Below are 24,625 nucleotides of genomic sequence, written 5' to 3'. Positions count from 1 at the left end.
CCACAGAAAAGGGATGGCTGTTTTTTAAAATTGTAGTACTAGAGGCGCAAAACAATTACATCCCAAAAGTAGACAAATCTAAATCTAAAACAAAATGGCCAAAATGGTTTAATAGATCAATTAAAAAAATATTCAGCAAAAAAGGCACTTTACAGAGCATTTAAAAGAGACCAAAAACAAAGCACACAGAAAGAGTACTTGGAACTGCAAACACAAGTCAAAAAGGAAGTTAGAAAGGCCAAGAGAGAGATAGAAATCAATATTGCTAAGGGGGCTAAAACCAATTCCAAAACGTTTTTCCAATATTATAACAGCAAGAGAACATTCAAAGAGGAGGTTAAATGTCTAAGAGACACAAATGGCAAAATCATAGATGAAGAAAAAAAAATAGCAAATATATTAAATGATTACTTTTCACAGGTTTTTACAAAGGAGGACATGGACAACATGACCCCCATTTTAAATAACTTTAGCATAACAGAGGCAGAAGTGTTAAAGGGACTAGGAGCTTTTAAAATAAACAAATCCCCTGGGCCGGATGAGATCCTCCCAATAGTACTCAAAGAAATGAAAGAAGTTATTTACAAACCGCTAACCAAGATCATGCAACAGTCTCTTGACACAGGGGTTGTACCAACAGACTGGAAAATAGCAAACGTAATACCGATCCACAAAAAGGGAGACAAAACTGAACCAGGTAACTCGAGACCAATAAGCCTGACTTCTATTATATGTAAACTTATGGAAACTATAATAAGATCCAAAATGGAAAATTACCTATATGGTAACAATATCCTGGGAGACAGGCAGCATGGTTTTAGGAAAGGGAGATCGTGTCTAACTAACCTGCTTGACTTTTTTGAGGATGCAACATTGACAATGGATAATTGCAAAGCATACGACATGGTTTATTTCGATTTCCAGAAAGCTTTTGACAAAGTCCCGCATAAAAGATTAATTCTCAAACTGAACGCAGTAGGGATTCAAGGAAATGGATACACATGGATTAGGGAGTGGTTAACATGTAGAAAACAGAAAGTACTGATTAGAGGAGAAACCTCAAAATGGAGCGAGATAACCAGTGGTGTACCACAGGGATCAGTATTAGGTCCTCTGCTGTTCCTAATCTACATTAATGATTTCGATTCTGGTATAGAAAGTAAACTTGTTAAATTGGGACAGGTCTAAGGGGTGTATTTTTATGCGTTTCGTCTCACAGATGATCGTCCTTTCAAAGCCACGCCCACAAGTGAGTTTTAAGGCAGTTGATTTATTTTGACAAATCTAGCGGTTCTAAAACTTTTACTGGAGAATCACTGAAAAGCACATTTCAAGGGTTTGATAGAAGAGTTTCTCTTGCTGTAGGTGTCTTTTTACACAGGCAATCAGACAGAAAACCTCATTGAATGACAGCAATGGCCCATTTCCCTTCCATACTGCTTTCATTTTTGCAGCGTTATCATTATTGTGTGTTTGTTCAATGCTAGACCTGGCCTCTTTAAACTCAATATCTTGAGCAACTACTAAAAAAATACGACTGACTACTGATCATTTTCACAAAGCTTCAAACATCTAAAACAATGCTGTGTATGTAGCAGCCACACAGGAGCACCCACCAAGGGGTCCCAACACCGCCACTAGTGGCACTACTAAACTCAATTTGAAAATACTCAATTTACTAACAAAACCAACTCAACAGGTTCATTGAATAGAGGTAAAGTGACCTCTGGGTTAACTTTATATTGAGCTGAGAGTGCTGAAGAGCATGGAGGCTGCTACACAAACTAATAAGAACATTACAAAATTACAAACAAGGAGGACATTGGGCCAGTCAGTGCACATTCGAATCGTAGTAGCTGCTTGATCTAGTTGCTTCTATAAACATCCCAATGTAAGAATTTAAGAACATTAGAACATGTGCGAGCAGAGAGGCCATTCGGCCCGTCTGTGCTCACCTGGATTCTAGCAGCCAGTGACTCAACGGCAATAACGAAGCTTAGTAACGAATTTGATCTCCTTTCCACTCTGTAAAAAGTGCCTCAAATCTGTCAATAGCAAGCTCTGTGGCTGAGAGTTAAGAAGCGGTCTTATGCTGATGTCAGTGTTATTAACTGACCAGCTGCTAGGAGGAAATCCATTACATTTTCCACCCCCTTAATCAAAGCTCGTCCCTAGACTCAAACACAAGAGCGCATCCACCCAGTTCTAAATGCATTTCAATTGCCTAGATTCAAATCGCTCCTCTTGGAGGACAGTGCAGTTGCTTATCAGCTGTGCAGGGTGACTGTTCCACTGTAACCTGAGTATGTTTTCAGTAACTGGAATGGTTCTTTTTTCAGACTGGTAACTAAATGTGGAACCAGATTATATTTTATGTGAAAAAAAAAACTTACATAGATGCTTTTACTTTATTAAAAAAAGGACAACTGCGAATGTATAACGTGGAAAGTGTTTTAACAGTGCAAGTCAACCCTGTCACGTGAACACGCTTTCATATGACGTCAGAGAAGGGGACGAGGAGGCTCCACAGCTGGATCTTCAAAGGATACAAAGCTACTCCACTGCTCCGCTCACTCCACTGGCTCCCGATCGCTGCTCGCATCCGGTTCGAGACTCTTGTACTTGCCTACCGATGCCTTGACCAGACTGCACCCAGCTACCTCCAGACCCTCATCTCTCCCTACACCCTGACCCGACCTCCCCGCTCCGCCTGCACTAGAAGACTGGCTGTACCTCCTCTACACTCCCCTGCCTACAGAGCCCACTCCTTCTCCACCCTCGCCCTTTATATGACTATCTACACTTATCAGCTCTTGAACTGCCCTGATATCAAACTGTACTGTGCTTTTGTATTTGCCCTTACTAGGACTGAAGTCATTGTATTTTGTATCTTGCTCTCAATTGAACTGTAAGTCGCCTTGGATAAGGGCATCTGCTAAGAAATTAATAATAATAATAATAATAATAATAATAATAATAATAATAATAATAATAATAATAATATTTCGAGCTGCAGCCTGAGCAAACCGGAAAAAACATCTGTAAATTGTAAACTGTCCCTGAAAAGTAACTATTTGTAACTGTAACTAGTTAAAACACATTTTCAAGTAATTTGTAACTGCAACATATATATATATATATATATATATATATATATATATATATATATATATATATATATATATATATATATATATTATTTAATTCATCACTATTTTCAATGCTATTTTCAAAGAAAAATAAATTCAATAATCCACCACAAGGTGGTGCCGGTATGATGTAACAACCCCAGGAAAATGACACATTAAAATAAAGACCTGCATCTTCAACTCACTCCACAGAACATGTATGAAGTGGGCAATGTGTCCACAGAGGAACATCCTAATGATGAGTTTTTTCTCTGTTTGTTTGTTATGCAGCAGTGTGTTTTAGGCATGCATGCATTTTCATTTGCAACTGATCCTCTTGGTAATAAATAAGAACTACTATGATTGCTTTGTATTTATGGATATATTTAAGAATGCAAATTAAACAAGGAAGCAACTTGTATTTTATAAAATGTTTTATCAGCCAAATTAGTGTGATTCTGAAAACAAAAGCTACCCTCCGCAATGGCTAGTGTCTGGATATCCTGAGGGGAAACACAAGCACTGGCCCTAGGCAGCCAAGCACAGCTCCACCATCCCCCCTTTATCTAAATGGTGTCATTTAATTGACTAAACTTTTGTCTACATGAGCAGCCAATCACCACCAAAGCCTCTATTGTACAGAGTATGGCACATTGAAAAGATCAATGTAGTATGAAGAAAAATATTTGCTGCAATATAAGCAACACAGGATACAGCAAAAGTTATCTAACAATTTTAATACAATGTACTGATTTTCACAAAACTGGCCAAACCAATTCTAGGGGTGCTTTTACAACCCCCAATTGACACTAATCTTGGACTATTTTATGTAAAGTAACATTGGGTAATCCAGGATTAGTGCTGAATGGGGTTTGTGAATCCTTAGGGAAGACACACAAACATTGAATCTTGCACCAGAATGGTTTTGAACTGCCAGTTTCAATTTCTCAGTACAGCAAATTGAAAGCTGAAATCCACAGAGAGCACTTAGTCTTAGCTGTGTGTAACTGCAAAGGCAACTTCCTCTTTCAATTAACTGAAGAGTTTCACAGGTTATTATTAGGCATTGGTAAATATAGGAAATAAAAATAATACCCGTCTAGTACTTCTTTTCACTAACTGACTCAAAGCAATTATAGCTCAGTGTTACAGGACGCCCTAAGTTGTAAAGAGACAACAGGCTTTTCAAATAAATATATTTCCGCACAGGGATGGGCACTTTTATTGTTCAGAAACAAAAAATATTTTTACTCACAGTGGCCTGGATGTTTCTGACAGCAGGCTTTCAGTTCTGCTCTGTAATATACAAGCTTACTTCTGCTCTGTAACTTTCTCACCCTTTTCTGATGAGTAGCCTCCCCTTTAATACAGAGTCAGCCAAGCATTGTCATTTGAGGAATTGGTCTCAAGAGTTTACGTTTTGTGGCTTTCACAAACCCCAGTTATCAAAAATGTTGAACTACTGAATGTGCCTAACACTTTAAACCTAGGTTCACAATACAATTCACAATACAATTCTAACGGAAAGTGCAACACACCCATCTTAATAGATACAGGGGCGATTAAACAACAATATGGTACCTTTTAAGAAGGACAATTTTTGGTTTAATTATTCAGTGCAGAGATAAACTGTTTGGTAGGGTAGTTCAGGTTAAATGTAATCCTGAAACGATGAAATTAATTTGGTACGCTTTTTTGAAAATGTACGGGCAGTCTCTTCCTACAAGCTAGAATGATAAACCTTGTTTTCATATCTGCTGTGTAACTACAGTTGGGTGGTTCTTCAGGCTCATTTGTCCATGAGCACTCTGTCAGATTGAACAAGTCATTGCTCTTATACAGATTGTTATGCCGTTTGTCAGGATAGTGGCTACCTCCTGTTCTACATACATTTATAACCACGTCCTCGTCAGAAAATACAAATGTGTTCCGTTGTTTGCATGACCCGTGATCAGTAAGGTTTCTGTTCCTTATTTGAGCTGTGCAGAAATTATTGTCGCCTTTTGCGTTCCTGGGTGCAAGGTGCCTCTTTCGGAAATCAGCGAAGGTGGAAGTAAGGGCCATGATTTCACTTTCCTCTCCCACACAGCTGCACAGGAAGGCAGAAAAGGAACCAGTGACACTGGGGTAAGCACCACTCACGAAGGACTGAGGATCACCCTGTCCTCTGTGATCCCGCCAAAGAGTGAGCAGGCAGCCCTCCATCACTGTGAAGAACCCGAAGGTTCCATTCCATCTAGATCCCACCTGGGTCTTGTCTCTGAAGGATGGCAGCTCCAGCTGCTTCTCATTCTCAGTGTGAAGAACAACACAGGTCTTTGGTGTTCCGGACCTGAGAGTCTGACTTCTCTTGAATTGGTTGCTGGACTCAACCAAGAACATCAAGAAGAGAAATTTGACCATCCTCTATATCAGCTTAACCTGAAGAAGAGCCATCACAAAACAATTATTGGAACATCTTTTCTTTCATTTCTTTTTAGAGTTTTCATTAAAGAAATGGTCACACATGGTGAACACAATAACTGCCTTGATTTTGCACCAGTCTTATCCAAATGTTAATCATACATCCTGTAGACCGTTCAGATGTGATTTTCTACACATATTTTATTTTGTGATTATGAGGATCCTCTGTATGTGTTTGCCATGGTCCTGGCAATCAAAATATAAATACTTCACTTTACAGGTTTCTGGTGGGAACTAGAAGATATATATATATATATATATATATATATATATATATATATATATATATATATATATATATATATATACAGTGCCTTGCGAAAGTATTCGGCCCCCTTGAACTTTGCGACCTTTTGCCACATTTCAGACTTCAGACATAAAGATATGAAACTGTAATTTTTTGTGAAGAATCAACAACAAGTGGGACACAATCATGAAGTGGAACGAAATTTATTGGATATTTCAAACTTTTTTAACAAATAAAAAACTGAAAAATTAGGCGTGCAAAATTATTCAGCCCCCTTAAGTTAATACTTTGTAGCGCCACCTTTTGCTGCGATTACAGCTGTAAGTCGCTTGGGGTATGTCTCTATCAGTTTTGCACATCGAGAGACTGAAATTTTTGCCCATTCCTCCTTGCAAAACAGCTCGAGCTCAGTGAGGTTGGATGGAGAGCATTTGTGAACAGCAGTTTTCAGTTCTTTCCACAGATTCTCGATTGGATTCAGGTCTGGACTTTGACTTGGCCATTCTAACACCTGGATATGTTTATTTGTGAACCATTCCATTGTAGATTTTGCTTCATGTTTTGGATCATTGTCTTGTTGGAAGACAAATCTCTGTCCCAGTCTCAGGTCTTTTGCAGACTCCATCAGGTTTTCTTCCAGAATGGTCCTGTATTTGGCTCCATCCATCTTCCCATCAATTTTAACCATCTTCCCTGTCCCTGCTGAAGAAAAGCAGGCACAAACCATGATGCTGCCACCACCATGTTTGACAGTGGGGATGGTGTGTTCAGGGTGATGAGCTGTGTTGCTTTTACGCCAAACATAACGTTTTGCATTGTTGCCAAAAAGTTCGATTTTGGTTTCATCTGACCAGAGCACCTTCTTCCACATGTTTGGTGTGTCTCCCAGGTGGCTTGTGGCAAACTGTAAACGACACTTTTTATGGATATCTTTAAGAAATGGCTTTCTTCTTGCCACTCTTCCATAAAGGCCAGATTTGTGCAGTATACGACTGATTGTTGTCCTATGGACAGAGTCTCCCACCTCAGCTGTAGATCTCTGCAGTTCATCCAGAGTGATCATGGGCCTCTTGGCTGCATCTCTGATCAGTCTTCTCCTTGTATGAGCTGAAAGTTTAGAGGGACGGCCAGGTCTTGGTAGATTTGCAATGGTCTGATACTCCTTCCATTTCAATATTATCGCTTGCACAGTGCTCCTTGGGATGTTTAAAGCTTGGGAAATCTTTTTGTATCCAAATCCGGCTTTAAACTTCTCCACAACAGTATCTCGGACCTGCCTGGTGTGTTCCTTGTTCTTCATGATGCTCTCTGCGCTTTAAACGGACCTCTGAGACTATCACAGTGCAGGTGCATTTATACGGAGACTTGATTACACACAGGTGGATTCTATTTATCATCATTAGTCATTTAGGTCAACATTGGATCATTCAGAGATCCTCACTGAACTTCTGGAGAGAGTTTGCTGCACTGAAAGTAAAGGGGCTGAATAATTTTGCACGCCCAATTTTTCAGTTTTTTATTTGTTAAAAAAGTTTGAAATATCCAATAAATTTCGTTCCACTTCATGATTGTGTCCCACTTGTTGTTGATTCTTCACAAAAAATTACAGTTTCATATCTTTATGTTTGAAGCCTGAAATGTGGCAAAAGGTCGCAAAGTTCAAGGGGGCCGAATACTTTCGCAAGGCATATTATATATATATATATACTTTGTTGCTTTACATTATTATACAGTCACTAAAAATCCCTTAGGGGTGCTACCTTTCATTAGTACATTCATTAGTACTTCAAACACGGCAGCTATGTCATTGGTACAGACAAATTTATAAAACCCTAATGGGGAAATCACCCCTCGATTTAAGAGAATTGTTGACTATATCGGTCTCCTATTACAACCTTCGATTCAGCAATTTGATTGAGTGTTTTTACCGCTGTTGGGTATAACTCCAATTCCAATATGCAGCTGCTCACGAGTGGAATGAGTTACAATCAAGGCTCGAAGCTCTTTGCCTTGTTTCATATACTTGTCAGAGCAGACACTGATTTTATTAGTTTTTTTTTTTTTTTTTCGTGTTGCTGTAATGTCTCTAACTGTCTGTGTAATTTTGTTTGTTGTATTTATGTTGCCTCTTGGTCAGGTCGGCATTTTAAATGAGAACTTGTTCTCAATGTCTTTACCTGGTTAAATAAAGGTTTGAATTGAATTATCTAGAATATCTAGAACTGTATTTGCTTTCAGATGCTGGGATTGTGTAATGGTAAGACACACACCTCAACGCTCCCCTCTACAGTAAATGTTTTACAGCACACAACTGTGACCAGAACCAACCGTCTGACACACAAGTCACTTAAACTGCATGCTGATGAAAATACAGCTTATTTATTTACACGTGTATGCCCTTGTTTGGCTGCAGTGCTACCCTATTGCCAAGATAATCTGTCGAAAGACACATAACTATAGAATATCTCATTCTGTAATAACACTGGTTAATGCAAAATGTAATAACATGTCTATCAAGTAACAATGTATTAAAATAAATGCTGTTACCAAAGCTACATAAGGTACAGAAAAACCAGACCCTGCTCCTTTTGCCATTGTATATATATTCACTGTGGGCTAGATTCTCAAAGATGTTTACTCCAAATCATTTGTGTAATACACAGTAAAGATACCGAACCAGAAATAACTTTTCTGACAAAAAAATAAATCACCAGAACTAACAACGTAATAACGAGTGTATGATTAATGATACATACCAAACCTTAAAGTAAGCTTTTCTTCCTGTTTTTGTCTTGAGAAACTGTCACAGAAACTGTTTCTCCTCGCGACCATTTTATACAAAACCCCAAACCAGACACGCCTTAGACCACAAACTGTAATAATAACATTGCCTCACAGGCAAATGTGTCAACCCCCTTTCTTTTCTCAAAAAGCTTAGATGATTTACTTGAGTCAAGAACAATTATTGAATGATTTGTAATGTAGACAGTTAGGTATAGACATAGGAATTAAAGTCTGGTGTTCCACAGGGCTCCATTCCAGGTCCCTTGCTGTTTTCATTATATATGCTACCGCTAAGTGACATTATCTGCAGACATGGACTGAACTTCCATTGCTATGCTGATGATACCCAGCTAGATTTGTCCCTAAAGCCAGGAATTTCTTCTGCCTGGGTGTTATTAGCTATTTGCCTTACAGACATCAAGCATTGCATGTCACAGAATTTTCAAATTTTGAATTCAGATAAAATAGGGGTTATGCTTAAACACAGTGTGGCATAGTGGTTAGGGCTCTGGACTAGTGACCGGAGGGTCGTGGGTTCAATCCCAGGTGGGAGGGGACACTGCTGCTGTACACTTGAGCAAGGTACTTTACCTCAATTGCTCCAGTAAAAACCCAACATTGTAAATGGGCAATTGTATGTACAAATAATATGATATTTTGGAACAAATGTAAGTCGCCCTGGATAAGGGCGTCTGCTAAGAAATAAATTATGCTAGTTGGCTCACAGAACTAACTAAAAGGAAATGTGGGGTTACATAAACTTGACCCTTGCAGTCCCTCATCAAAACTTAAACTAGAAATCTGAGACTCATATTAGGGAAGTTACTAAAGTATCTTTATACCATTTGAGAAATATAGCCAAACTTAAACCTATTATTTCCATATCTCATGCCTTTGTTTCATCTAGAATTGGTTATTGTAATGCACTTTTTTTCTGGTGTCCCGCTTGCAGCTTGTTTAGAATAACGCAGCTAGAATTCTGACTAAAACCAGGAAAAGTGAACATATTACCCCTGTTTTGGCCTCTTTACACTGGCTCCCTGTGCAGTATAGATTTTATATTTTGCTGTTTACTTACAAGGCCCTGAATGGATTAGCACCTAGTTATTTGCAGGAGTTAGAGACCCTGCATCTTCCAAACCGCACTCTGAGATCACAGGATGCAGAGCTGCTGGTTATTCCGAGGGTCAACAAAAGCAACGCAGGAGGAGGGAGGGCTTTTTATTGTAGAGCTCCTAAATGATGGAATGCTCTGCCTTCGTTTGGCAGGGAAGCTGGGACCGTTACAGTTTTAAACACACTTTTATAAAATGGCTTTCTTATCTTAGTGGGTTTTAATGTAACTTTTAAATTTCTGCTTTTGTATTGTATGTATACTGTTATTTACATCTGTTATTTAAATGGTCTGATTGTGGCAGTTGTATGTGTGACATGCTATACAAATATATTGTGGTTGGGTCTTTTTTCTGCTATGGACTGTGCAGTGCTTTGCTTTTGTATAAAAAGCGCTATATAAATGCAATAAATACCCTGCTCCCCTGTGCTGTACCCTGCTCCCCTGTGCTGTACCCACCTCTCTTGTGCTGTACACTGCTCTCCTGTGCTGTACCCTGCTCCCCTGTGCTGTATCCTGCTCGCATGTGCTGTACCCAGCTCCCCTGTGCTGTACCCTGCTCCCCTGTGCTGTACCCTGCTCTCCTGTGCTGTACCCTGCTCCCCTGTGCTGTACTCTGCTCCCCTGTGCTGTACCCTGCTCCCCTGTGCTGTACCCTGCTCCCCTGTGCTGTACCCTGCTCCCCTGTGCTGTACACTGCTTCTCTATGATGTACCCTGCTTCCCTGTGCTGTACGCTGCTCCCCTGTGCTGTACTCTGCTCCCCTGTGCTGTACCCTGCTCCCCTGTGCTGTACCCTGCTCCCCTGTGCTGTACCCTGCTCCCCTGTGCTGTACACTGCTTCTCTATGATGTACCCTGCTCCCCTGTGCTGTACCCTGCTCCCCTGTGCTGTACCCTGCTCCCCTGTGCTGTACCCTGCTCCCCTGTGCTGTACGCTGCTCCCCTGTGTTGTATCCTGGTCCCAGGCAATCCAGGCAAAAAAAAGTAATGGCTGGAAGGGAAAGCACCTCCATTTTACGTAACATAAAGGTCCTAAAAGCAAAGCCAGCAATTGACTACTGCCAGTGGCTATTCATGGCTTGAAAAACTGGTGGGGCACAGCCCAGCCCCCCCCCCCCCCCCAAAAAAAACTGTGCTCAAACCCCGATGCCCGATTTTAACCATTTTTATGTAAACATTAAGATAGCTTTCTAACATTACCAGATCTTTCATCACAAACAGTTTTACACACGATTGTCACAATCTGTAAACAACACTTTACAGGCAAGGGTCTCTTATCGACAGACAGCTGCACCTGCACTGCAACCTGAGCGTTTGAAATGGAAGAATCGTCACAATCTCGTGCTGTTAATAACATACAGAAGTCAGGTTTGGTTTCTGTTGATGTCTCTGGCGTTGGTGGTTTAGCTTTTTTGTTGTAGAAAAACTCCAAACGTAGCTGTCTTTTTGCCATTTTAACAGGGCTCAAATTCACTCTGTTTTTAGCACATATTTTCGCTGACTGAAAAAGTGAACGTCTCACACGAGAACAAATATAACGGTGAAGGGTCTTAGACACGCTTTGGTTATGTTATTAAGTTTTGAAAGTTTGAAATAAACTGCGCACTTACGTATTTTTAAATAATAAACTCTGGCAACAGAGTCACAGTGGTGCAATTGGCAACCTGATTTCTTATTTATTAGTGCATTGACATTTTATTTTCGAAAAATAAAGAACAATTTTTTTTTTAACAGAAGAAGAAAAAAAAAGATTCAGTTTAGAACACTTCCGATTAAAAACAAGAATGGAAATACAAAGCAAAGGACTTGAGCTTTTAACATGCGCATCATAATTCAATTTCACATTATGATAATAAATACAAATAACTAGATATAACTTAATTTGTAATTATGGTTGTTCATTTTTGTTAACTAACAGTTGGTGTTCAAAGCAAAGCAAAGCAAACCATTTTATTTAATTTCACAAATCCTGACTAATTTAATTACCGTTTGACTGACGCAGGACTGCCGTCGTACCTAATTTTCTGGAGGTTCGGGGGAGGAGGGACTTGTGCACACAGTTGCATACATTGTATAACTACAGCGCCTTTAAAACAAAAAAGTTAAAAAAATAAATAAATAAATAAAATGTACGAACAGCTGATCCAACAAAAAACTTTGGTTGATTGACAGCAAATCCAGCCACTCGTTTTTATGGTATCACACTGCATTGACATTCGCTAGCCTATCGGGCTTTGTTGAGCTGACGGACACGCTGTAGCCTAAACAAATAATCAGAATGAAAACGAATAGGTAACCGAACTCAGGAATTGAAACAGTTTTGCCGGTTTTCTCTCAGCAGCGTCCAGAACTGTTTTCATTCTAATTTATTTCTTTAGTTATTCAATTAATAATAGGTTGTGCATTTACCACTCCATCTCCAAGACCTGGATGGACTTGGTTACCGTCCCTTGATGAAGCTGGCTGCACAATCCGTGAAAAATGATAATCTTATTAGTAGGCTGGCTGCTGGAGAGGTCAGCTGGCAATAAGATATGTCATGAGGCGAGTGCATTCTATGTAAATACATAGGCTACTCATTACATAGTAGATGTCCTCTACCACATCTATGTGTGTAGTAGCTAGGCTACATAGCATATACAGTAATCATAGCCTATATGTTTCATGCATCTGTGTTTGGGGTTGAGCGAGTGCAGCTTGCTTATGTATTCTCATTGGTTGATAGCAACGCGGTAAATAAAAAGTTCGCTCCGTGAGCGAAAAGAAAAATCAGCGCCGCCCGTGCTGCGTCCGCCCCGCGTCCTGTGTTCACACAGGTAGACTATAACGGGAAGCGAAAAACATAACAATATTGCAATTTCTTTATTTCTTACACAGGTTTCAGTGTGAACGATCCTAACGCAGTGGCTAAGCCACTGCCTGGCAGAAATCTGGGGGGGGGGGGGGGGGCACGTGACCAAGCGTGCCCCCACCACGCGTCGCCACTGACTACTGCCACACCACCTTGAGTAAGCCTGATCTGAGAAGCGAAGCAAGGCTGGGTTTGTTTAGTACTTAGAGGAGAGGCCACCTGGGAATGCCAAGTGCTGTAGGCATTACAAAATTAAAATTTGGTAAAGTTTTACCATTGAAAACTGTAAAAAGTATATAAAAAATAGAGTTTAAAGAGAAAGCACACCCAGTGTAAGAAACATAAAGGACCTAAGAGCAGAACTAGCAATTGACTATGGTCAAATCACTTTTATTAAGGCTGGGTTTGGTTAGTACTTGGATGAGAGGCCATCTGGGAATTCTATGTGCAGTAGGCCTTACAATTTTAAAATTACATTTTACCACAGTCCACATAATATGAAGGGCCTAAAAGCAGAGGAAGCAATCGCCTACAGACATCACCTTAAGTAAGCCTGATCTTTTGTGATCTCAGAAACTTAACAAGGCTGGATAGGCGGCACATTTCAGGATGGCACACACCACAGCTTGCCCTGGAAATCAAAGGGGCCCGTTGCCTAGTGGTAGAGCGCATGCTTCGCATGTATGAGGCCCCGGGTTCAATCCCCGGCATCTCCAGGTGGTATTTCTTTACCCCGCCCTTCCATGAAATCACACTTTGTTGTTTATTAAAAACACTCTTCCAAAACCCAGCCCTTTCTGGTTTCATTCATTCAATCAATCTAGCTATCTTTTGATTTATAAATGTAATTATTTATTTTATTAATCTCTATCTAACTTTTGATTCAGAATTATAAATATATTTATATATGTTTTCTCTCTCTATCTATATTTTGATTTCAAAAAATAAATATAATTTTTTTTAACTCTCTCCTTCTCTCTATCCATCTAACTATTAGGCACACCATTACAAAAAAAGTCTTCTTATCTTCAACATTTCACACGATTAATGTTGTCATTGAAGCTAAATCAATCAGAATAACAGGACAAGAGGGAGACGCAAAAGAGATATGCTCCAGGAGCCGTTTTTTAAAACTTGTAATCTGGATCGTTTTGATCCGTTTGTTCAGAAAATGTCACTGCTGAATTATCCATATTACGAATTGCGATTAAAATGTCCAGCATTTTAAAAAGTAATCTCGGTCACAAAATATAGGATTACAAATCCAGATAATTTGTATCCAGATTACAAGTTTTGAAAAAGCAGCTCCTGGTGAGCCTCCAAATCACAACCACAGTGTCCTGCCTACAAGTACCACACAAAAGACAAGTGCACCACTTGGAGCACTGGGAGCACTGGGAGACGATGTCAGAAAAATTGAGGAAAGCTGTCAAAACAAAATAATCTTGCTGGCCACCGTGTCCTGGGACAGTTTTGTAGCCCTTCAGTTTAGCACACCTCAACGGCAACAGGGGATGTAGCTCAGTGGTAGAGCGCATGCTTCGCATGTATGAGGCCCCGGGTTCAATCCCCGGCATCTCCAGGTGGTATTTCTTTACCCCGCCCTTCCATGAAATCACACTTTGTTGTTTATTAAAAACACTCTTCCAAAACCCAGCCCTTTCTGGTTTCATTCGATCTATCTTTTGATTTATAAATGTCAACATTATTTATTTTATTTATTTCTATCTCTTCATAATTATATATATATATATTAATTATTTTTTTTCTATCTCTATATTTTGATTTCTAAAAATAAATATTTTTTTTAACTCTCTCCTTCTCTCAGCTTGAAGTGGCTCTGTGAACAGCACGACAGGCCTGCGGATCCAGCGTTTTACATCAGAGGTGTGGGCAAGCAGGGCCTTTACTTCATACCTGCACAAACTTCAATCTTGTTAGCTGGGAAAACCACAAATTAATTAAACTGTTTCTGTCAAAGAGCCAGACATCTCTGCCGCATACCCCTTTCACTCAAAAAAGGTGCTCACACCTCGTACAAGGGAAGATGGGTTTCAGGGTCACTCTGTGACACTGGGTTCGAATCCCCGCAGTGCCTCTTTAATTTCTTCTTCCAAAGGTAAATGCATACCACCTTCTAAAAAAAACACAACTAAGTAATAAAAAATCATGTATAAGCATTCATGACTCAAAACTATACCCTTTGAATCATACTACACAGATGGACTAGAAGTCCATTGTGCCACAGAGCCCTGCACTGTTTTAAGCTACACGGCAAAAGTGAGGTAGACAGAGCCAAGGCCACGGAGGAAAATGAGCCAAAAAACGACGGGGATGGGATTCAAACCTGCGCGTGCAGAGCACAGTGCAATACATCGCCTTTACAGCTCGGTCACCTCGTCCTCCACGCAGCAATCACATAAAAAAAAAACACATTTCAGTTTTGGTTTTTGTTCCAACTGAACTCTCAATTACTTAATTGAACTAAGAATTTGCTTAATTTGACTTTTTAAATTGATTAGCTTACAAGTTCCTTATATCATTTTATATTTAACTTGAAATCTCCAACTCTTTAAAATAAGTAAAAAGCTCTGATTAGTTCCATTAAGGGTTCAATTAAGTAATTGAGAGCTCAGTTGGAACAAAAACCAGCAGGACACTGAGTCCCCAGGTCCAGGGTTGAGAACCACTGTTCTTCCATCAGCCAGCCCTTTCATTCATTCATTCATTCAATCATTCATTCATTCAATCTATCTATGTTTTGTTGCACAGAATGAGACTAAGATGACAACAGGGGATTTACAGTGCCTATAGTAAGTATTCACTATTCATCCCCCTTGGACGTTTTCACAGTTTGTTGTGTTACAACCTGAAATCTTGATGCATTTAAATAGGATTTACACAACCTACTCAACACTTTCGATGTGGGAAAATTAAAAACCTGAGAAGTCTTCATTAGATAAGTACTCACCCCCTTTGCTATGACACTCCTAAATAAGCTCTGGTGCAACCAATTGCCTTCAGAATTCACACAATAAGTTCAATGGAGTCCATCTGTGTGCAATAAAAATGGTTCACATGATTTTGGATTAAATACACCTGTCCCACAGTTAGATAGTGCATTCAAAGCAAAGATACTACCATGAAGACCAAGACAACTCTGGAATAAAGTTGTGGAAAGGCACAGATCAGGGGAGGGGTATAAAATGATTTCAAAGGCATTGAATATCCCTTGGAGCACTGTCAAGTCTACCATTAAGAAGTGGAAGGTATACGGCACCACCCCGAATCTGCTTAGAGCAGGCCGTCCTCCCAAACTGAGCAGCCGGGTAAGAAGGGCATTGGTCAGAGAAGTCACCAAGAGGCCAGTGACAACTCTGAAGACCTACAGCGTTCCATGGCTGAGACGAAAGAAACTGTCCATGTGTCAACAATAGCTCAGGTACTCCACAAATCTGGCCTGTATGGAAAAGTGGCAAGAAGGAAGCCATTTCTGAAAAAGGCCCATGTAAAATCCCGCTTGGAATTTGCAAAAAAGGATCATGCTATGGGGATGCTTTTCATCGGCAGGGACTGGGAAGCTTGTCAGGGTAGAGGGCAAAATGAATGGACAATGACCCCAAGCACACAGCCAAAGCGACACTGGATTGGCTTAAAAACAAGAAAGCGAACATCCTAGTGTGGCCCAGTCAAAGCCCGGACTTGAATCAGATTGAGAATCAGTGGCAAGACTTGAAGATTGCTGTCCACCAACGATCCCCATCCAACTTGATAGAGCTTGAATCATTTTGCCAAGAAGAATATTGCACGATCCAGATGTGCAAACCTGGTAGAAACTTACCCCAAAAGACTTACAGGTGCCAAAGGTAGTTCTACCAAGTATTGACTCAGGGGTGAATACTTATCTAACCAAGACATTTCAGTTTTTTTATTTTTCATTAACTGTTGTTTCACAATAAAAATTCTCTTGCCTCTTCAAAGTGTTGAGTAGGTTGTGTAAATCAAAGGAAGAAATCCCATTTAAATACATCAAGATTTCAGGTTGTAAACTTCCAAGGGGGGTGAATACTTTCTATAGGCACTGTAGCTCAGTGGTAGAGTGCATGCTTCACATGTATGAGGCCCTGGGTTCACTCTCCAGGTGGAATTCCTTTACTTAATATTACAATGAAATCACACTTTGTTGTTTATTAAAAAACTCTTAACCCTAACCCACCACCTGGCCCTTTCTGGTTTCTTTCATTCAATCTATCTATCTATCTACTGTATTGGTAAATAAGTGGAAATCTCCCAGTCTTTCAGTCAAGTCTGGTGCCCGACAGGGATGCCCTTTGTCCCTGTTACTTTTTGTCAGTTATTTAGAGATGCCTGGCAATTTTATAAGCGAGGATCCATCCGAGGAATTGTAATCCCAGGGAGCAAGGGTACACAGGTGAAATGCTCCTTATATATGGATGACGTGTCTTGTTTCTGCAGTGACCAACTGTCTGTACAGTGATTGGTTTGGACAAGCTTGGGGGGGTCATCAGTTAATATAGGGCTGGGTGAAAGCTGAAATGTGTGTTTTTTTTATGTGATTGCTGCATGGAGGACGAGGTGACCGAGCGGTAAAGGCGATGTATTGCACTGTACTCTGCACGCGCAGGTTTGAATCCCATCCCCGTCGTTTTCTGGCCTTGGTTCCGTCTACCTCAACTTTGCCGAGGATTGTGGTTGAGGAGTGACTTATTATTTACTTTTTGAGACTGAACCTGTTTCTGTTTTTACCCCGATATCATTGTTGATAGCGGGGTGGATTATTGTTTTTCATTTGGATTATTTGGGGTATTTTTGTTTGTAAAAATAAAAGAGTATTTCTTTGGGAGAAACAGTTTGGACATTATATATCTGCTGTCCTGTCACACCTTAGCAGTCCATTTATTCAGCACGTCTCAGGTGCGTCAGGTCCAATTTATTTTCACACACGCTGTTTAAAAGTATTTTTTTCACAGTAAAACAGGTTTAAAAGGCACTGCATATCAACAGGACACTCAATACTGCACCTCCAGCCCCGCCCCACCCCTTGTTTGCTGTATTTTTCACATACCTCTTCATAGTCGTGCATACCGATAAATCCTCTCCTGATCACTCGTTTTATCACCAAATTCTTCAATAATGCGATCCAAGTCATTATTTTATTACTATAACATCACAAAAAGCTCTGCAAATAATGTCTGTGATATTCTTTGAGCGCTGGATGCAGAAGCAGCTGTCTTGTTTGTTTATGTCCGTGTTCTCTCTGTGGTGCCGGAGCTTTGTGTATTGCTCAGATACACCCCTTTTTTTCGGCTTCTCTTAGCTCCTATCAGTCTCACTATGCCATTGAAAGGTTTTCTCTGCTTTTTCTGCTTCATGTGCTTCATGTCTTTCTGATGAGGTGGGACAGGGTCCGACATAGGACCGCAAAGGGGTGACTAGAGAGTTCCATGGAGAGGAGCATTTACAAGTTCATTCCAATTTTTGGATGGCCTTTCCCCTCGGTGTAGGGCTTAACACGAGGTTAAAAGCAGAATGAGCACAATGTAAGAACAAAACAAAGTTTGCAAATGAGAGGAGGCCATTCGGCCCATATTGCGCGTTTGGCTGTTAGTAGCTTATTGATCCTAGAACCTCATCAAGCAGCTTCTTGAAGGATCCCAGGGTGTCAGCTTCAACAACATTACTGGGGAATTGGTTCTAGAATCCTCTGTGTAAAAAAAGTGCCTCCTATTTTCTGTTCTGAATGCCCCTTTATCTAATCTCCATTTGTGACCTCTGATCCTTGTTTCTTTTTTCAGGTCTAAAAAGTCCCCTGGGTCGACATTGTCAATACCTTTTAGGATTTTGAATGCTTGAATCAGATCGCCGCGTAGTCTTCTTTGTTCAAGACTGAACAGATTCAATTCTTTGAGCCTGTCTGCATACGACATGCCTTTTAAACCTGGGATAATTCTGGTTGCTCTTCTTTGCACTCTTTCTAGAGCAGCAATATCCTTTTTGTAACGAGGAGACCAGAACTGAACACAATATTCTAGTTGAGGTCTTACTAATGCATTCTTAAGTTTTAACATTACTTCCCTTGATTTAAAATCAACATTTTTCATAATATATCCGAGCATCTTGTTGGCTTCCCCACATTGTCTAGATGAAGACATTTCTTAGTCAACATAAACTCCTAGATCTTTTTCATAGATTCCTTCTTCAATTTCAGTATCTTCTACATGATATTTATAATGCACATTTTTATTGCCTGCATGCAGTACTTTACACTTTTCTCTATTAAATGTCATTTGCCATGTGTCTGAATGCTGTCTAGATCATTTTGAATGAACTTTGCTCCTGCAGCAGTGTTTGCTACTCCTATTTTTGTATCGTCTGCAAATTTAACAAGTTTGCTTACTATACCAGAATCTAAATCATGAATGTAGATTACAAATAGCAGAGGACCTAATACTGATCCCTGTGGTACACCACTGGTTACCTCGCTCCATTTTGAGGTTTCTCGTCTAATTAATACTTTCTGTTTTCTACATGTTAAAAGCTCCCTAATCCATGTGCATGTATTTCTGTGAATCCCTACTACGTTAATTTTAGGAATTAATCTTTTTAGAAGAAGGTATGCATTTAACTTTGGGAGAAGAAGTAAAAGAGGCACTGCTGGGATTCAAACCAAGGATTTCCTGTTTACAAGGCAGGTGCTTTAACCAACTAAGCCACAATGCCTCACACTTGCCAGCTGCTCGGTGTGCTAAACTGAAGGGCTACAAAACTGTCCCAGGACTTGGTGGCCAGCAAGATTATTTTGTTTTGACAGCTTTCCTCAATTTTTCTGACATCGTCTCCCAGTGCTCCAAGTGGTGCACTTGTCTTTTGTGTGGTACTTGTACGGCAGGACACTGCGGTTGTGATTTGGAGGCTCACCAGGAGCTGCTTTTTCAAAACTTGTAATCTGGATACAAATTATCTGGATTTGTAATCCTATATTTTGTGACCGAGATTACTTTTTAAAATGCTGGACATTTTAATCGCAATTCGTAATATGGATATTTCAGCAGTGATATTTTCTGAACAAACGGATCAAAACGATCCAGATTACAAGTTTTAAAAAACCGGCTCCTGGAGCATATCTCTTTTGCGTCTCCCTCTTGTCCTGTTATTCTGATTGATTTAGCTTCAATGACAACATTAATCGTGTGAAATGTTGAAGATAAGAAGACTTTTTTTGTAATGGTATGCCTAATAGTTAGATGGATAGAGAGAAGGAGAGAGTAAAAAAAAATTATATTTATTTTTTGAAATCAAAATATAGATAGAGAAAACATATATAAATATATTTAAAATTCTGAATCAAAAGTTAGATAGAGATTAATAAAATAAATAATTACATTTATAAATCAAAAGATAGATAGATTGATTGAATGAATGAAACCAGAAAGGGCTGGGTTTTATAAGAGTGTTTTTAATAAACAACAAAGTGTGATTTCATGGAAGGGCGGGGTAAAGAAATACCACCTGGAGATGCCGGGGATTGAACCCGGGGCCTCATACATGCGAAGCATGCGCTCTACCACTGAGCTACATCCCCTGTTGTCATTGAGCACATGAACTCTTGAAGTCTTGAACTGGATGCGAGCAGCGATCGGGAGCCGGTGGAGTGAGCGGTAGTCTAGACGGGAGAGTACCAGGGTCTGGACCAGGAGCTGGGTGGTGTAGTTGGTGAGGAAGGTGTCAGATTCTTCGTATGTTGCTCAGGAAGAATCGGCAAGTGTGTGCCAGAGTGGAGATGTGCTGGGAATTAGAGAGGAGGAGGCCCAGGGATCGGGTGTAGAGAGAGAACAGAAGAGGACCGAAGACTGACCCTTGGGGGACTCCTGTTGAGAGAAGGCGAGGTGAGGAGGTTACTCCACGCCAGGTTACCTGGTAAGTGCGGTTGGAGAGGTAGGTGGAGAACCAGGCCAGAGCAGTGCCAGAGATTCCCAGGTCAGCGAGAGAGGATAGTAGAATAGAATGATCGACAGAATCAAAGGCAGCAGAGAGGTCGAGGAGAATTAGGACAGAGGAGATAGAGGCAGCTCGGGCAGTTTAGTGAGTCAGTGACAGACAGAAGGGCGGTTTCAGTGGAGTCAGCAGAGCAGAAGCCAGATTGTTGAGAGTGGTTGGACAGGAAAGCAGAGAGCTGGCGGTGTACAGCCCACTCGAGGGTTTTGGAGAGGAAGGGTAGGAGGGAGACTCTGGAGGGAGGATGGTAGCTCTGGAGGGAGGTGGGGTTGAGGGTAGGTTTTTTGAGAAGGGGAGTGATAGAGGCCTGTTTGAAGGCAGAGGGAAAGAGTCCAGAAAGGAGAGAGGTGTTGAGAAGGGAGGAGATGAAGGGAAGTAGAGCAGGAGCAGCAGCTTGAAAGAGGTGAGTCGGGAGGAGGTCCAGGGCACGTGTGGTGGGTTTGTGACCCTGGAGCAGGGAGGAGAGGTCAGTCTGAGAGGGGAGAGAAGGTGGAGAAGGAGGGTGAGTTAGTAGGGGATGCAGTGGATGTAGGGGTTGGAGCGGGAGGGGATGCGGGGGAGGGAGATGTGTTAAAGAGTTGGGTGGATATCTGAGATTTTAAAAGAGAAGAAAGAGGCAAAGTCATCAGAGGAGATAGAGGGAGGAGGAGGGGGGAGGGTTTAGGAGGGAGGAGAAGGTAGAGAATAGTTTACATGGGTTGTTAGTGGAGGCTTGGATTATAGATTGGAAATAAGAACATTTAGCAGAGGAAAGAGTAAAGGAGAAGGAGGAGAGGAGAGAGCGGTAGAGGTCTAGGGCAGCAGGGAGTTTGGTTCTGCGCTGCACCCTGCTTTCCTGTGCTGTACCCTGCTCCCCTGTGTTGTATCCTGGTCCCCTGTGCTGTACCCTGTGCTGTACCCTGCTCTCCTGTGCTGCACTCTGCTCCCCAGTGCGGTACCCTGCTCCCCTGTGCTGTACTCAGCGCTGTACCCTGCTCTCCTCTGCTGCACTCTGCTCTCCTGTGCTGTACCCTGCTCCCCTGTGCTGTACCCAGCTCCCCTGTGCTGTACCCTGCTCCCATGTGCTGTACCCTGCTCCCCTGTGCTGTACCCAGCTCCCCTGTGCTGTACCCTGCTCTCCTGTGCTGCACTCTGCTCCCCTGTGCGGCAAGCAGGGCCTTTACTTCATACCTGCAAAAACTTCAATCTTGTTAGCTGGGAAAATCACAAATTAATTAAACTGTTTCTGTCAAAGAGCCAGACATCTCTGCCGCTTACCCCTTTCACTCAAAAAAGGTGCTCACACCTCGTACAAGGGAAGATGGGTTTCAGGGTCACTCTGTGACACTGGGTTCGAATCCCCGCAGTGCCTCTTTAATTTCTTCTTTCAAAGGTAAATGCATACCTTCTTCTAAAAAAAACACAACTAAGTAATAAAAAATCATGTATAAGCATTCATGACTCAAAACTATACCCTTTGAATCATACTACACAGATGGTCTAGAAGTCCATTGTGCCACAGAGCCCTGCACTGTTTTAAGCTACACGGCAAAAGTGAGGTAGACGGAGCCAAGGCCATGGAGGAGAATGTGCCAGAAAACGACGGGGATGGGATTCAAACCTGCGCGTGCAGAGCACAGTGCAATACATCGCCTTTACCGCTCGGTCACCTCGTCCTCCATGCAGCAATCACACATAAAAAAAAAACACATTTCAGTTTTGGTTTTTGTTCCAACTGAACTCTCAATTACTTAATTGAACTAAGAATTTGCTTAATTTGACTTTTTAAATTGATTAGCTTCCAAGTTCCTTATATCATTTTGTATTTAACTTGAAATCTCCAACTCTTTAAAATAAGTAAAAAGCTCTGATTAGTCCCATTAAGGGTTCAATTAAGTAATTGAGAGCTCAGTTGGAACAAAAACCAGCAGGACACTGAGTCCCCAGGACCAGGGTTGAGAACCACTGTTCTTCCATCAGCCACCCCTTTCATTCATTCATTCATTCATTCATTCATTCAATCATTCATTCAGTCAATCTATCTATGTTTTGTTGCACAGAGTGAGACTAAGATGACAACAGGGGATGTACAGTGCCTATAGTAAGTATTCACTATTCATCGCCCTTGGACATTTAAATGGGATTTACACAACCTACTCAACACTTTCAATGTGGGAAAAATAAAAACCTGAGAAGTCTTCATTAGATAAGTACTCACCCCCTTTGCTATGACACTCCTAAATAAGCTCTGGTACAACCAATTGCCTTCAGAATTCACACAATAAGTTCAATGGAGTCCATCTGTGTGCAATAAAAATGGTTCACATGATTTTGGATTAAATACACCTGTCCCACAGTTAGATAGTGCATTCAAAGCAAAGATACTACCATGAAGACCAAGACAACTCTGGAATAAAGTTGTGGAAAGGCACAGATCAGGGGAGGGGTATAAAACGATTTCAAAGGCATTGAATATCCCTTGGAGCACTGTCAAGTCTACCATTAAGAAGTGGAAGGTATACGGCACCACCACGAATCTGCTTAGAGCAGGCCGTCCTCCCAAACTGAGCAGCCGGGTAAGAAGGGCATTGGTCAGAGAAGTCATCAAGAGGCCAATGACAACTCTGAAAGACCTACAGCGTTCCATGGCTGAGACGAAAGAAACTGTCCATGTGTCAACAATAGCTCAGGTACTCCACAAATCTGGCCTGTATGGAAAAGTGGCAAGAAGGAAGCCATTTCTGAAAAAGGCCAATGTAAAATCCCGCTTGGAATTTGCAAAAAAGGATCATGCTATGGGGATGCTTTTCATCGGCAGGGACTGGGAAGCTTGTCAGTGTAGAGGGCAAAATCAATGGACAATGACCCCAAGCACACAGCCAAAGCGACACTGGAGTGGCTTAAAAACAAGAAAGCGAACATCCTAGAGTGGCCCAGTCAAAGCCCGGACTTGAATCAGATTGAGAATCAGTGGCAAGACTTGAAGATTGCTGTCCACCAACGATCCCCATCCAACTTGACAGAGCTTGAATAATTTTGCCAAGAAGAATGGGTGAATATTGCACGATCCAGATGTGCAAACCTGGTAGAAACTTACCCCAAAAGACTTACAGGTTCCAAAGGTGGTTCTACCAAGTATTGACTCAGGGGTGAATACTTATCTAACCAAGACATTTCAGTTTTTTATTTTTCATTAACTGTTGTTTCACAATAAAAATTCTCTTGCCTCTTCAAAGTGTTGAGTAGGTTGTGTAAATCAAAGGAAAAAATCCCATTTAAATACATCAAGATTTCAGGTTGTAAACTTCCAAGGGTGGTGAATACTTTCTATAGGCATTGTAGCTCAGTGGTTGAGTGCATGCTTCACATGTATGATGCCCTGGGTTCACTCTCCAGGTGGAATTTCTTTACTTTATATTACAATGAAATCACACTTTGTTGTTTATTAAAACACTCTTAACCCTAACCCACCATCTGGTCCTTTCTGGTTTCATTCATTCAATCTATCTATCTATCTACTGTATTGGTAAATAAGTGGAAATCTCCCAGTCTTTGTCCCTGTTACTTTTTGTCAGTTATTTAGAGATGCCTGTCAATTTTATAAGCGAGGATCCATCCGAGGAATTGTAATCCCAGGGAGCAAGGGTACACAGGTGAAATGCTCCTTATATGTGGATGACGTGTCTTGTTTCTGCAGTGACCAACTGTCTGTACAGTGATTGGTTTGGACAAGCTTGGGGGGGTCATCAGTTAATATAGGGCTGGGTGAAAGCTGAAATGTGTGGTTTTTTTATGTGATTGCTGCGTGGAGGACGAGGTGACCGAGCGGTAAAGGCGATGTATTGCACTGTACTCTGCACGCGCAGGTTTGAATCCCATCCCCGTCGTTTTCTGGCCTTGGTTCCGTCTACCTCAACTTTGCCGAGGATTGTGGTTGAGGAGTGACTTATTATTTACTTTTTGAGACTGAACCTGTTTCTGTTTTTACCCCGATATCATTGTTGATAGCGGGGTGGATTATTGTTTTTCATTTGGATTATTT

The 24,625-nt window shown here is 41.0% G+C and overlaps 2 non-coding genes across 2 annotated transcripts; one reads left to right on the top strand and one right to left on the bottom strand.

Moving 5' to 3' along the window:
* Positions 1 to 14,098: 14,098 nt before the first annotated feature.
* On the top strand, positions 14,099 to 14,170 carry trnaa-cgc (transfer RNA alanine (anticodon CGC)). Its single transcript has one exon. It is a non-coding gene; the product is annotated as a tRNA-Ala (tRNA).
* Positions 14,171 to 20,119: 5,949 nt separating this feature from the next.
* trnaa-cgc (transfer RNA alanine (anticodon CGC)) lies at positions 20,120 to 20,191 on the bottom strand. The gene has a single exon. It is a non-coding gene; the product is annotated as a tRNA-Ala (tRNA).
* Positions 20,192 to 24,625: the final 4,434 nt, after the last annotated feature.

This window comes from Acipenser ruthenus, chromosome 48, assembly GCF_902713425.1.
Source record: "Acipenser ruthenus chromosome 48, fAciRut3.2 maternal haplotype, whole genome shotgun sequence".
Taxonomy (NCBI): Eukaryota; Metazoa; Chordata; class Actinopteri; order Acipenseriformes; family Acipenseridae; genus Acipenser; species Acipenser ruthenus.
This window is presented reverse-complemented; position numbering and strand designations above follow the sequence as displayed.